The 14000-nt window shown below is 41.9% G+C and overlaps 1 protein-coding gene and 1 long non-coding RNA gene across 2 annotated transcripts in view; both read right to left on the reverse strand.

Annotated features, from left to right (window-relative positions):
- LOC120989893 (bifunctional heparan sulfate N-deacetylase/N-sulfotransferase 3-like) overlaps positions 1-14000 on the reverse strand; it is a 607584-nt gene that overhangs the window by 440584 nt on the left and 153000 nt on the right. The gene's annotated exons all lie outside the window — the stretch shown is intronic.
- LOC120989894 lies at positions 4100-5505 on the reverse strand. The gene is made up of 3 exons (XR_005776338.1): positions 5456-5505; positions 4306-4368; positions 4100-4217 (listed from the first exon to the last, which is right to left on the reverse strand). It is a non-coding gene; the product is annotated as an uncharacterized LOC120989894 (long non-coding RNA).

Raw genomic sequence — 14000 nt, forward strand, 5'->3', positions numbered from 1 at the left:
GGGGTGAGGTGAAAGACTGATGGACATCGGCTGCAGATGCCAACTCTGATATTTCAGCAGGAGACTGGGTGGGAGACAATGTAAAGGAACTGGAGCTACTGTCAGCAACCCAATCTACTATCGCCTGTACTTGTTCTGGCCTCACCATTCGTAGAGCCGTTTTAGGCCAGACCAAATACCGCTGAAGGTTCTGTCGCCTACTCGCACCTGAGGAAGGTGTTTTACTTGTGCGTGTAGCTGGCACAGATCGACCACGTCCTCTCCCTGCAACAGGAGCTCCACCAGCAGCACCACGACCTGGGCCACGTCCCTAAGGCATCGTTCACATTACCGTTTGATTTTCCGTTCTATATGTAATCCGTTCTAATTAACGGAAATCATTACAATAACGGAAAGCCAACTGACAGTAACTGACAACATATATTGCGTTAATTTAACGGATAGACCAAGCGGATCCCTTAAAAAAAAAATGACATAATGTATCCGTTTGCTTTCCGTTATTATCCGTTATTCATTAATTTATGATGGATCTTTTAGTTTTTTTATCCATTAGTTTCCTCCCACTTTCAGACAGTATATATACATGGATACGTCCTTGTACAATTTGAGTTGTGGCTTTAGGGATTGCAAGCTTGAAATGCTGTTGGCTGATCAGTTTTTTTCGTTGGATTATTTTATCCTAAGGATGAAATGGAAACAAAGGCAATTACAATCCCAGAGAAGAAGATATTGGGTTCATCCAATAACCTCAGCACGATGCACAAGAGGAGTATTCTCCACTTTATATCAAGATCTTCGCCGTCACCCTGAAATTTTTTTTGATTATCTACGTCTGAGTGTGTCAAGCTTTGACCATCTTGTGCTGAAACTACAACAACGTCTACGTAGAAGGAATACCAAATTCAGACGTAGCGTGTCACCAGAAGAACGCTTAATGGTTACCCTAAGGTAAATGTACTTTTATTTACTTTTTTACTTTACATTTTTTTTTTTCAGAGCTTTGATATGATGTTCAAGCAAAAGTGTATATAACAGTAGACTGTCATGAGCTAGGGAGAGCGTGGTGTCACGTTGCGATGTTCTAATAATACTTTCAAATATGCTATTATGTTGATTTCTGGAGCAAACAGAGAATTTAAAATTGTTTTTCCTTATATTTTAGATTTCTTGCCACTGGTGAAAGTCTATCAAGTCTGCACTTCCAGTTTTGCCTGGGTAAATCGACCATTTCCTACATAGTACAATGTACACATGTAAAGCAATCTGGGATCTGCTTCGTGAGGATTATATTCCACATCCAACAACACAACAGTAGACAGAAATAGCGACCACATTTTATGAGATAACCCAATTTCCCAACTGCCTAGGAGCCGTCGATGGGAAACACATTAGGATTTTAAAACCTCCGGGTAGTTGTTCATTGTTTTTTAACTATAAAAAATACTTCTAATTTTGATGGCGATTGCGGATACGCAGTACAAATTTGTGGCTGTGGATATTGGGGCCTTCGGCCGGACCAATGACTCTAAAGTCTTCAAGAACTCTAATATGGGACATAGAGTATACTCTGGTAATTTTAGTTTCCCCAATCCTCGTTCTTTACCTGGAACTACTGAATGTAACATGCCATTTGTGTTGATTGGCGATGAGGCCTTTTAAATGTCATTTAATCTGTTGAAGCCGTATGAAAGCCGTGGACTAAATTATTACAAACTCACAAGGGCAAGACGTATGGCCGAATGTGCATTTGGGATACTGACCAACCGATGGAGAATATTCACCAGACCTATTCAATTGAAAACAGACTGTATTGACGATGTTATAAAAGCCTGTGTGATTCTGCATAACTATTGCCAAACACATGAACCATTGAGTTTTGAATCTGGGCCCTCAGTCCCAATGCACAAGAAAATGCTACTGGTCCACTTTCAACCACGGCAGTTAACAGTTTGCGGGACAGCTTTGCTCAATATTTTACGTCCCCTGCTGGTTCAGTTCCTTGGCAGGAGCAAATTATCTAAACTACTTGTCCATGCTACAAGTTTATGATGCTGTGTGTGTGTGTGCGCATCACTTGACTATAATTTTTTTAACCCCATTATGTCTTTACAGTGTTCTGTTGTCATGTGTAGACCTATCTATTAATGTCAAAGAATTATAAAATGTATTTCTCAAATGTGAGAACACATACCATTTGGTTTTGTTAGTTTTAAAAAAAACAACTTCAAGTATTTTTTATCGTTAAACGTTTTTACTCTTTGCATATAATAAAATTTGTTTTAAATCATTGTTTTGAGTAATAAAATATTTCAATATATAAAATAACAGTCCCCAAATGGGGAAACATTGTAGAAACTGCCTAACATGGGCAAACATGAATTATTTCTTTTGGTGGTAGCCACTTTATTGACCGTGTGGACTGCTGGACCCTCTGTCAGTGTCATGATACTCCATCAAGGCACTCATAAAAGTATCAAACGATGTTGAATGTTGTGCAGGAGTCGGGGGCCGTGGAGTGTGTAGCGAATGAGAGTCAGACACCTGAGATGAATGGGGCGAATGTGAAGTAGATGGAGTGGTAAAAGTGTGAGGAGCTGGAAAGAAAGAGGGAGAAACACTCCCCGCAGTATAGGTTGGGGTACTGGACCGAGAGGGGGGATTGAATTGGCAAGTGGAGAAAGAAGTGGAAGGAGGATAAGGCATTGGTTGGTTTGAATACGATGGGCCATAAGACTGTGGTCTGTGAAAATAAGTATTTGAAGGTTGGTAGTATTGGGATGGGGCATAAGAATGTGGTGTGGGAAAAGAGGGTCGTGGTGGATATGTCTGGGATGGGGGGCGGTGCACAAAATTAAACATGGTTTGCGTCAATGCCATCCGACATTGAAAATTCTCTTCCAGAGACAGACGATCCATCCACGGAGCGAGAGTTAAAAGAAAACTCTGATTAGGAGTAAGGGGATCCGGCCGCCCCGCCCCCTCCAGAGTCCGGATGTGGTTCAGAATCTCCTCCTTAGTCCTAAACATGTTATCTTCTACTCTCTTCAAATTGTCCCTTACAATTTTTGCTAGGTCTTCTATCTCCGCAAAAATTCTCCTACCTGTTCCATGCCTCCTACGTACTCCTGCAAAAGCACTGTCTACTTGATGTTCTGCAGTTTCCATAGTAGCAGATGGAACAGGTAGGGGATCGTCTGTTTGTGGAACAGGATTTTCATTGACAGAAGCTCCAGCAGCCTGTACTGTTTCCTCTTCCGAGGGCTGAAGAGTGCTTGAGTGAGTCCTACAAAGAGAAAAAACAAAAATAAATTTTTGGCCCATTGCAAAATGTAATCACAAAATTACTTACTGTCTCATTTCTGCAGACCTTCTCAGGAACTGCAGCAGGGGAGCGTATCGGTAGGTCCGAATGTTCCTCGCCCCGGATCCGCTCGGAAGGTCTCTTTCTGTGTGGAGGTCGCAGATAAAGCGATCCCTCATTGACCTCCACCGAATCACTATGATCTCCCCTATTGAATTAAAAACACTTATTTATTATACATGTAAATAACATCAGAGGTTCTGTTGGCACTGTAGTCAACTCACCACAAGCCTGTTGTTGACGGTCAGTCATATTCTCCCAGTTTTCCACTAGGGCTCTAAAAATTTCAGACCACATACGCCGGGGGCTATGTGGTCCGCATGAAGCCGCTGGGACTGGTCCCATAGTGCTGGTCTCTCCTCCACGAGATGGATGAGGAGTTCCTGGTCAAAATGGATGTTTGTTGGAATATCCTCATCCGAGTGACTTCTGGAACCCTATAGACAGTGATAATTAATTAAGTTTGATGTGAAACCAACAACACTCCAGCTGTGGAGAAACTCTGCCAGGATGCACACTTGGTGTTCTTGGAACATCATATGGAAGAATGCAACATGGTGTGAGTTGTAGTTTCACCGCTACTGGAGTGGCAGAGATTGAGCATCTATAACGGAAGAAAATATATACTCACAGTCCCACAGCGACCACGGCCATGACCTCCTTCCATGACCCCTAGGAACTGGGCCACGTGGTCTTGTTGCTGGAGGAGAAATGACTGCTGGAGGAGAAATGGTTAGAAATTATTATGCTGTAAACTTTATTAGCATCTCTTTCCATTGCTATTCACGTATACCTGTCTTGGCTCGTGAGTAGTTGTCCTGCCCACATCTGTTGCAGGTTGTCTTTGGCTGAATTCCTATAAAACAATATATATTTTTTTTTATCTAGTGTTAAAGTAGTATTTAGTATTAGGGTATAGTATGCCCCATTTTCTAAATACATACTGTCTCCATTTGGGAGTGTGTCCTCTCCGTTTCATCCTGTGACCCGCTAGATGATGATTGCTCCTGAAATATTGTTTGACAAAAATTTATTAGAATATATATATATATATATATACAGTACAGACCAAAAAGTTTGGACACACCTTCTCATTCAAAGAGTTTTCTTTTTTTTTCATGACTATGAAAATTGTAGATTCACACTGAAGGCATCAAAACTATGAATTAACACATGTTGAATTATATACATAACAAACAAGTGTGAAACAACTGAAAATATGTCATATTCTAGGTTCTTCAAAGTAGCCACCTTTTGCTTTGATTACTGCTTTGCACACTCTTGGCATTCTCTTGATGATCTTCAAGAGGTAGTCCCCTGAAATGGTTTTCACTTCACAGGTGTGCCCTGTCAGGTTTAATAAGTGGGATTTCTTGCCTTATAAATGGGGTTGGGACCATCAGTTGCGTTGAGGAGAAGTCAGATGGATACACAGCTGATAGTCCTACTGAATAGACTGTTAGAATTTGTAGTATGGCAAGAAAAAAGCAGCTAAGTAAAGAAAAATGAGTGGCCATCATTACTTTAAGAAATGAAGGTCAGTCAGCCGAAAAATTGGGAAAACTTTGAAAGTAAGGGCTATTTGACCATGAAGGAGAGTGATGGAGTGCTGCGCCAGATGACCTGGCCTCCACAGTCAACGGACCTGAACCCAATCGAGATGGTTTGGGGTGAGCTGGACCGCAAAGTGAAGGCAAAAGGGCCAACAAGTGCTAAGCATCTCTTGGAACTCCTTCAAGACTGTTGTAAGACCATTTCAGGTGACTACCTCTTGAAGCTCATCAAGAGAATGCCAAGAGTGTGCAAAGCAGTAATCAAAGCAAAAGGTGGCTACTTTGAAGAACCTAGAATATGACATATTTTCTGTTGTTTCACACTTGTTTGTTATGTATATAATTCCACATGTGTTAATTCATAGTCATGAAAATAAAGAAAACTCTTTGAATGAGAAGGTGTGTCCAAACTTTTGGTCTGTACTGTATATACATATATATTATATATGACACAGAGATAGATAGACAGAGCGCGAGACACAGAGAGAGACAGACAAACAGAGAAAAGACTGAGAGACAGAGAAAAAATCTGTCTACTTACCACAATCTCCAATGGAGGGGTACTGTGGTCACTGCTGTTTTGTGACATTTCTGAAAAAATCTAAATACTTGATTTTAGTAATTAAATAAAAAACTACATTGACATCCATTATTCAACACGTGTTATGATGGAAAAGAAGGAACACAGACCTGTTCCCATACTGAGAACATTGCACTTGCTGGATAGCAAGCTATACTTTAGGCATGAAAAAAAATAATTTTCAGGACAACTTTTGTCACATTGGGCAATTGATTCCAATAAGCGTGCCTGTATATCAGACTGAAAACTATAGGTGTGTAGATTCATCAGACAAGCAAATGTCTGGCCTCATACCGATTGGCTTGAATGTGTATGCTATATGCCCAATACGACCATTTTTAAAATGGAGGCACTAATCAGAAATTGCACGGAAACATGCGCAAAATGGAGTGCACAGGGTCTGTTCTTTTGCATTGTGAAGCCATCGTGTGCAGTTCACAGTATGGTCACAGAGCCATAACATAGTACTGTACATTAATAAGCACAGGGGCTAAAAAACTGCACACACATCGTGGCTATGTCCATGGTATTCAATGGATTATTGTGGATGTGGAGAGATGTGGCTGACATTACTGTACGCAAATATTTCATGCTATCCTGCAACAATACATTTGGTATGAACATGATTTTACACTTTTTTAAACTTGCATTAAACTTTTACTTACTTTTTTTTGACTAGACAAGCTTTCTGCAGTGTGGTCTCATATAGTAAAGATTTAAAGATGGTCGCTGGGAGGGTCAGGTGATGGTCACTTTTTTCAGTCACTAGAGAACTTTTGCAGACAGAAGACTTTTCCATTTGAGCATGCTCAGAACTAAAAACGGAACAGAATAACGGAGTGCATACAGGATCACATACAATGTACTCCGTTTCAATCCGTTACTCATTGACTACAATGCAAAAAGTAACGGATACGTTGTGAATCCGTTATTTGAGACGGGAGAAAAAGTCCTGCATGTAGGATTATTTTTTCCGTCTAAATTAACGTAAAGGTGACGGAATGGTGCCAAACGGAGTGTGAAATCAATACAAGTGAATGGGATTTTAAACGGAGTCGTTATTTTCCGTTTTATTCATCCTCTGAACGGAAGAATATAACGGAAAGCCAAACGGTGATGTGAACGAAGCCTTATTTGACGCTCTCCTCATATTTCTCATATTTCTTTTTGGGTGTTTTTTCAATAACAGAATAGAACAACAGTATCTAATGCGTGTATCTCACACTGACAGATACAGCTAAGGCTGCAACATTCAGTATTTTGCCCAAAATGGGTGTTTTTTTAAACCCAGAATATTATTGCTGTATTTTAAGCTTTTATCACAAACTGATAGATGCAACCAAGGCCGCAAATTTAGTATTTGGCCCAAATCGGGTGTTTTTTTAATAACAGAATATGATAGCAGTATCTAACGCTTGTATTTCACACTGAGAGATGCAACAAGGGCTGTAAATTTTGTATTTTGCCCAAAAAGGGTGTTTTTTAAAACCCAGAAAATTATTGCAGTATTTCAAGCATAAACTCTACACTGACTAATGCTGCATAGGCCCCAGATGGAGGGTATTGCTAAAAATAGGTGCTTTCTTAAACCCAGAAAATTATTGAAGTATTTCAAGCTTATATTACACACTGACAAAACCTGCATAGGCCCCAGATGGAGTACTTGGGGTACTTTTTTAAACCCAGAAAAATAATTGCTTTATTTCAAGCTTGTATTTAACAATGACAGATGCAGCCAAGGCCACAAATTTAGTATTTTCCCCTAAATGGGTGTTTTTTTTAATAACAAAGTATGACAGTAGTATCTAGCGCTTGAATTTCACACTGACAAATGCAACAAGGGCTTTAAAATTTATTTTGCCCAAAAAGGGTGTTTTTTAAAACCCAGAAAATTATTGCAGTATTTCAAGCTTAAATTGCACACTGACTAATGCTGCATTCGTCCCAGATGGAGGGTCTTGCCAAAAATGGGTGATTTTTTTAAACCCAGAAAATAATTGCAGTATTTAAAGCTTCTATTTGACTTTCACAAATGCACATATGCTGTGTTGGTGCACAGAACTTGCATAAAATGGTCGCCGCCACCCACCTAACTAACAGACGCATAAAAGTTCTTTTTCTGGGTCACTGGGCTCAGGGCAGGGTAAAAAGATTGTGCATTGCTCCCACAAAACAAAATCTAGGTAGATCGCTGAGTTAACAAGCACTTCAGATTAAAGATTCTGTCCTATTCTCTCCCTCACAGCAGCAGCATCCTATCCCTACACTAATAAGAGCAAAATGACGTGCAGCGCTACGTGACTCCAGCTTATATAGAGGCTGGGTCACATGCTGCACTGGCCAATCACAGCCATGCCATTAGTAGGCATGGCTGTGATGGCTTCTAAGGGCACACGAGTTAAACGCTTGTTGATTGGCTGCTCTGCCGCCTTTCAAAAAGCGCCATTAACTCGCCGAACACCAAACCCGAACCTTCATTGAAAAGTTCAGGTCCGGGGTCCGAAAAACCTAAAGTTCGATACAGACCCGAACTTTTCGCTCAACCCTATTAAATACATTTTATTAGTTAATAGTTATCTCATCAGTTTTTTTAATATTCTGTATAAAATTAATCAATGCCAGTCTAGCTATGTTATGAAAATAAGTAATGTAAATTGACATTGATATTTATGCAGTGAAGCATGAAAGATGTCTAATTATCATAATTCTTTTTTTATTCCTTTATTATTTATTTATTTTCCTTTTTTCCCCACACTTACGACATAGGACAAAAAAAATCAAACAATTAAACACATACAAAAAAATAAGAAAAAAATATATAACTATATAAATAAAAAATTGTTACCTCTCTCTCCACCCCTAGATCTCATGTCACACCGCCCTATCTCAGTACAGTTCATATCCTCAAATCCTCTTAATAATTATCATTATTAGTAAAAAGTCAGAGCAACTGGACTTATAATTTCTCTTGAAGACGTTTCTCTAGTCATCTGACTGGTTTTCTGTCATTGAGAAAGCCAGTTAAATGACTACTGAAATGTCTTCAATAGAAAATACAAGTCTACTTTCTCATGCTTATTACTATTGATATTCCATGACCTGGAAGACTGGGAACCTTCACAGATATCTCAAAATAATAAATTAAATAAACACAGAGTGCTAGAGTGACATGACCCTTAGATTCTAGTCTATAGTGGAAAAAAAGAAAAGCAATGCAGCGAACACAATAATATACAATAAATATAGTCATTTTATTGTCGCTCAATAGTAATTAAAATAGTCAGCAGCTCCAGTTCTTTAAACTGCAGCAGTATCAATGGAAAATAAAATCTATATGTTTCTTCACAGTGCAAACTGTGTCCCAATTACAGTAGTTAAAGAGAACCTGACACCACAAAATGTAGTGCAATCTGCAGGCAGTATAAAGCAGGTGAAGCTCAGTAGATTGGCATATTGGGGGAAAAGTTTCTTGCCATTTATTTATTCATTTATATCTAATTTATTTTTTTACTTCATTGTACACGGGGACCCTCTTATCAGTGATTATACATTCCCTGTGTAAGTGTGTAAAGAGAGATAGCTGTCAGTCACTGATAATTGCACATGATGAGGTGGTCTTTAGTTCAGAAAAAGCAAAGGTTTAAATGTACAAATTACGTGTTTTGTTGGATCTTTTCACACAAAACTCTATACAGTACAGTGCAAAAGTTGTAGGCAGGTTTGGAAAGAACACTGAGAAGAAAGAATGCTTTAAAAAATAGAAGCATTCATATTTTATTAGCATTTAAAAAACTGCAAGTTGAATAAACAAATCAGAAATCTAAATCAAATACATTTTTTTGTGTTACCACCTTTGCCTTCAAAACAGCATCAATTATTCTAGGTACACTTACAAAAAGTCTGGGATTTTGTAGGATTATAGTCAGGTGTATGATTAAGCAACTATACCAAACAAGTGATAATTATTTTTATTTTCATATGTAGGTTGAAACACAGTCATTAACTGAAATGGAAACAGCAGGCTTAAAACTGGGTGAGGAACAGCCAAACTCTGCTACAAAGGTGAGGTTGTGGAAGGCAATTTCATGTCACAAGTCAAACGCCACGGCAAGGCTGAGCACAGAAACAAGACTGAGCATCAGCAAGGTCTATTCTGCGCAAAGATTTCATAAGCAGACTGAGGTATCAAGATGGACTTTTCAAGCTCTTTTGAAGAGGCACAAAGAAATGGGCAACATTAACCACCTCCGGACCGCTGTACGCACAGACGCGTCCTGGAGGTGGTTGATTCATTCCTCCTGGACGCGCCGGCGCGTCATCTCGCGAGACGCGAGATTTCGGTCACAGCCGGCCCGCGCATGCGCATCGCGGGCCGGCAAAAGTTAGAGGAGTATTTCATCAGCAACCTGCCAGCCAATGATCGTCGCTGGCAGGTTGCTGATTTTTAAAAAATCGAATCACAAGCCAGATAACAGATCATATTAGTAAATATGATCTGTTATATGGCTTCTCTGCTTCTCTGCTGGTCCTTTTCGTCGGTTGGATCCAGCAGAGAAGCAGACATCACTGTGAGTACACACCAAACACTGCCCTTAGCCCCTGATCACCATCCATCACCCCCATCATCCAAATTAACCCCTTGATCGCCCCCTGTCAATCACTTAGTGAAAGACAAAAAGTGATCAGTGTAAACTGACACTTTTTTTTTTCACTAGTATTGGCTGTTAGGTTTTAGGGATAGTTTAGGCCCCTTGGTTAGGTAGTTAGCGTCAGTTAGCGCCCACCCCACCGCACCGCAGTCACTTTTATTCGCTGTTTAGCGTATCGCTAATCAGCATTTGTACTTTTATAGTATCTGTAAGTGATCAAAACTGATCACGGTCAGATCTATAATAGTATTAGTGTCACTTTAGTTCGCCCTCCACCCAAAACGCAGTGTTTGCCCGATCAGGCCTGATCGGTCGCCCACACGTGCGTTCACCCACGCCCGCCCCACCGCAGTGACAAAAAAATTTTTTTTTTTGATCACTGCACATTCACTTTACACGCTCTGCGGCGATAAAAAAATCAGTTTTGATATTTTTTATCAACCGCAGCGGCCTCCGGTACTTCGCTAGCCTCCCCTTTGTAAGACAGGCTTGCTTTTTTTCTTGGGTAGTCTCAGGGAATACCCCTAAATTTAGTAGTCCAAATGTCAAACAGGGGGTATTCTTCTGAAGAGGCCTACAGGATTCTGACCCAGTCGGATGAGGAGTGGGAACCCTCATCTGATGAATCTAGCGGGTCAGAATATGAACCTGTAGAAAGCAGTGGCTCTCTGACCCAAAGTTCGGACGAGGAGGTTGAGGTCCCTGGCAGCACCAGGCGTACCCGGCCCCGTGTCGCTAGACCACAGGTTATGCAGGATCCGCTTCAAGAGCAGCAGAGTGGGGCTGTCGCTGCCGGATCACGTGGTGAGGCATACACCAGCAGCGCAGCCCTTCCTGGACCTAGTACCAGCACTGCCGTACAACATGGTGAAGTAGCGAGCACCAGAAGGGCAGTTGAAGCTGGTACGGTGGCACGTGCACTAGTTACCCCGTCGCAGCCACCGCACAGACAGGCCCGTAGAGCCCCTAGAATCCCTGAGGTGCTGGCAAACCCTGATTGGCAGTCACCAACTTCAGCCGCACCAGTAGTTCCCCCTTTCACCGCCCAGTCTGGAGTTCGGGTTGAGACGGCTCAGATCAGTACGGCCCTGGGATTTTTTGAGCTGTTCTTGACTGCGGAGCTCTTGGACTTAGTCGTGGCAGAGACCAACCAATATGCCACACAATTTATAACCGCAAACCCGGGAAGCTTTTATGCCCAGCCTTTCCGGTGGAAACCAGTCCAAGTTTCCGAACTTAAAATTTTTCTGGGCCTTCTCCTCAACATGGGCCTGACAAAAAAGCATGAATTGCGGTCATATTGGTCAACGCACCCAATTCATCACATGCCCATGTTCTCTGCTGCTATGTCCAGGACACGATTTGAGGCCATCCTGCGTTTCCTGCACTTTAGCGACAACACCACCTCCCGTCCCAGAGGCCACCCAGCTTTTGACCGGCTCCACAAAATTCGGCCCCTCATAGACCATTTCAACCAGAAATTTGCAGATTTGTATACCCCTGAGCAAAACATCTGCGTAGACGAGTCCCTAATACATTTTACCGGGCGCCTTGGCTTCAAACAGTACATCCCAAGCAAGCGTGCCCGGTATGGGGTCAAATTGTATAAGCTCTGTGAAAGGGCCACAGGCTATACCCACAAATTTCGGATCTATGAGGGAAAAGATCAGACCCTGGAGCCGGTCGGTTGCCCTGACTACCTGGGGAGCAGTGGGAAGACAGTCTGGGACTTGGTGTCACCCTTATTCGGCAAGGGGTACCATCTTTATGTGGACAATTTTTACACAAGTGTGGCCCTCTTTAGGCATTTGTTTCTAGAACGGATTTGCGCCTGTGGCACCGCGCGAACTAGTCGCGTGGGCTTCCCCCAACGGCTTGTAACCACCCGTCTTGCAAGGGGGGAGAGGGCTGCCTTGTGTAACGAAGAACTGCTCGCGGTGAAATGGAGAGACAAGCGTGACGTTTACATGCTCTCCTCCATTCACGCAGACACGACAATACAAATTCAAAGGGCAACCCGTGTCATTGAAAAGCCCCTCTCAGTCCACGACTATAATGCGCTCATGGGAGGGGTGGACTTCAATGACCAGATGTTGGCTCCCTATTTAGTTTCCCGCAGAACCAGACGCTGGTATAAGAAGGTGTCTGTATATTTAATTCAATTGGCGCTCTACAATAGTTTTGTTCTCTACAGTAAGGCTGGGAGAACACGATCCTTCCTCAAATTCCAGGAAGAGATCATCGAGAACCTCCTTTACCCAGGAGGTTCCGTGGCCCCATCCACCAGTGTAGTTAGCCGTCTACACGAGCGACATTTCCCCAGTGTCGTTGCTGGTACCTCAACCCAACCGCCACCCCGAAAAAAATGTTGTGTCTGTAGCAGGAGTGGAATAAGGCGTGACACCCGCTATTTCTGTCCTGACTGTCCGGACCACCCTGCCCTATGCTTAGGAGAGTGTTTCCGGAAGTACCACACACAGGTACACCTAGCATAGGGATCACATCTCACCAGGACAGGCACACAGGGCTATTAGGGCCCTTTCTCTCACAGCTGCTGCAAACCTCTCCTTTCACCTGGGATAAAGTGCATAACGTACTTCGCCACATCTTTGGGCGATTTGCGCTTTGCACATTGTCCCATGGGGAAGGAGAGGTTTGTTCTATAAAGGTAAAAAAAAAAAAAAAAAAAATTACCGGTAAGTAAAAAAGTTAAAAAAGTTTAAAAAAGTTAATATGTTCTGTTCTAAAGTTAATAAAGTTATTGCTTTGCGGCCTGGTTTTTTCTTTTTTGTTTTGTTTTTTTTACCTTCCAGGTGGACCATCCGATCGACCAGCTGCAGCACTGATGTGCATTCGGACAGAAGCATTGCGCTGCTGTCAGATTACACGCAAGTCGGTGTATGCGGCGCTGCAAGACGAGATTTCTCCTCTGCAGTAAAAGATATGTTTGCCAAGGCATATGAGCTGAGGAGGTGGCGGTGTTCATATACTTTGGCAAACACTTTGTATATATAAAAAAAAAAATCCCGGCAATGATTTATTCATCCACATCGATTGATGTGAATGGAGAAATCTGGTTTGCCAGGGCATACGAGCTGAAGTGGGTATGGATGTTGGGCGGAGCTCCTATGTCCTGGCAGACGCCTTTCCCCTCCTTTTTTCTTTTTTTGGCCGAGATTTTTTCATCCACATTGATCGATGCGAATGAAGAAATCTGTGCCGTTCATTTTTTTCTTTCAGCCCAGAGGCTGAACGGAAAAAAAAAATCTCATTACCCGTATGCTCAATATAAGGAGAATAGCAGAAACTCCTAATGCTGGGCATACATGTAATGATTGCGGAGACCCTCAAATGCCAGGGCAGTACAAACACCCCACAAATAACACCATTTTGGAAAGAAGACACCCCAAGGTATTCGCTGAGGGGCATATTGAGTCCATGAAAGATTGAAATTTTTGTCCCAAGTTAGCAGAAAGGGAGACTTTGTGAGAACAAAATCAAAAAAATCAATTTCCGCTAACTTGTGCCAAAATTTTTTTTTTTCAATGAACTCGCCATGCCCCTCATTGAATACCTTGGGGTGTCTTCTTTCCAAAATGGGGTCACATGTGGGGTATTTATACTGCCCTGGCATTTTAGGGGCCCCAAAGCGTGAGAAGAAGTCTGGTATCCAAATGTCTAAAAATGCCCTGCTAAAAGGAATTTGGGCCCCTTTGCCCACCTAGGCTGCAAAAAAGTGTCACACATCTGGTATCTCCGTACTCAGGAGAAGTTGAGGAATGTGTTTTGGGGTGTCTTTTTACATATACCCATGCTGGGTGAGATAAATATCTTGGTCAAATGCAAACTTTGTATAA

This window comes from Bufo bufo, chromosome 2 (genome assembly GCF_905171765.1).
Source record: "Bufo bufo chromosome 2, aBufBuf1.1, whole genome shotgun sequence".
NCBI lineage: Eukaryota > Metazoa > Chordata > Amphibia > Anura > Bufonidae > Bufo > Bufo bufo.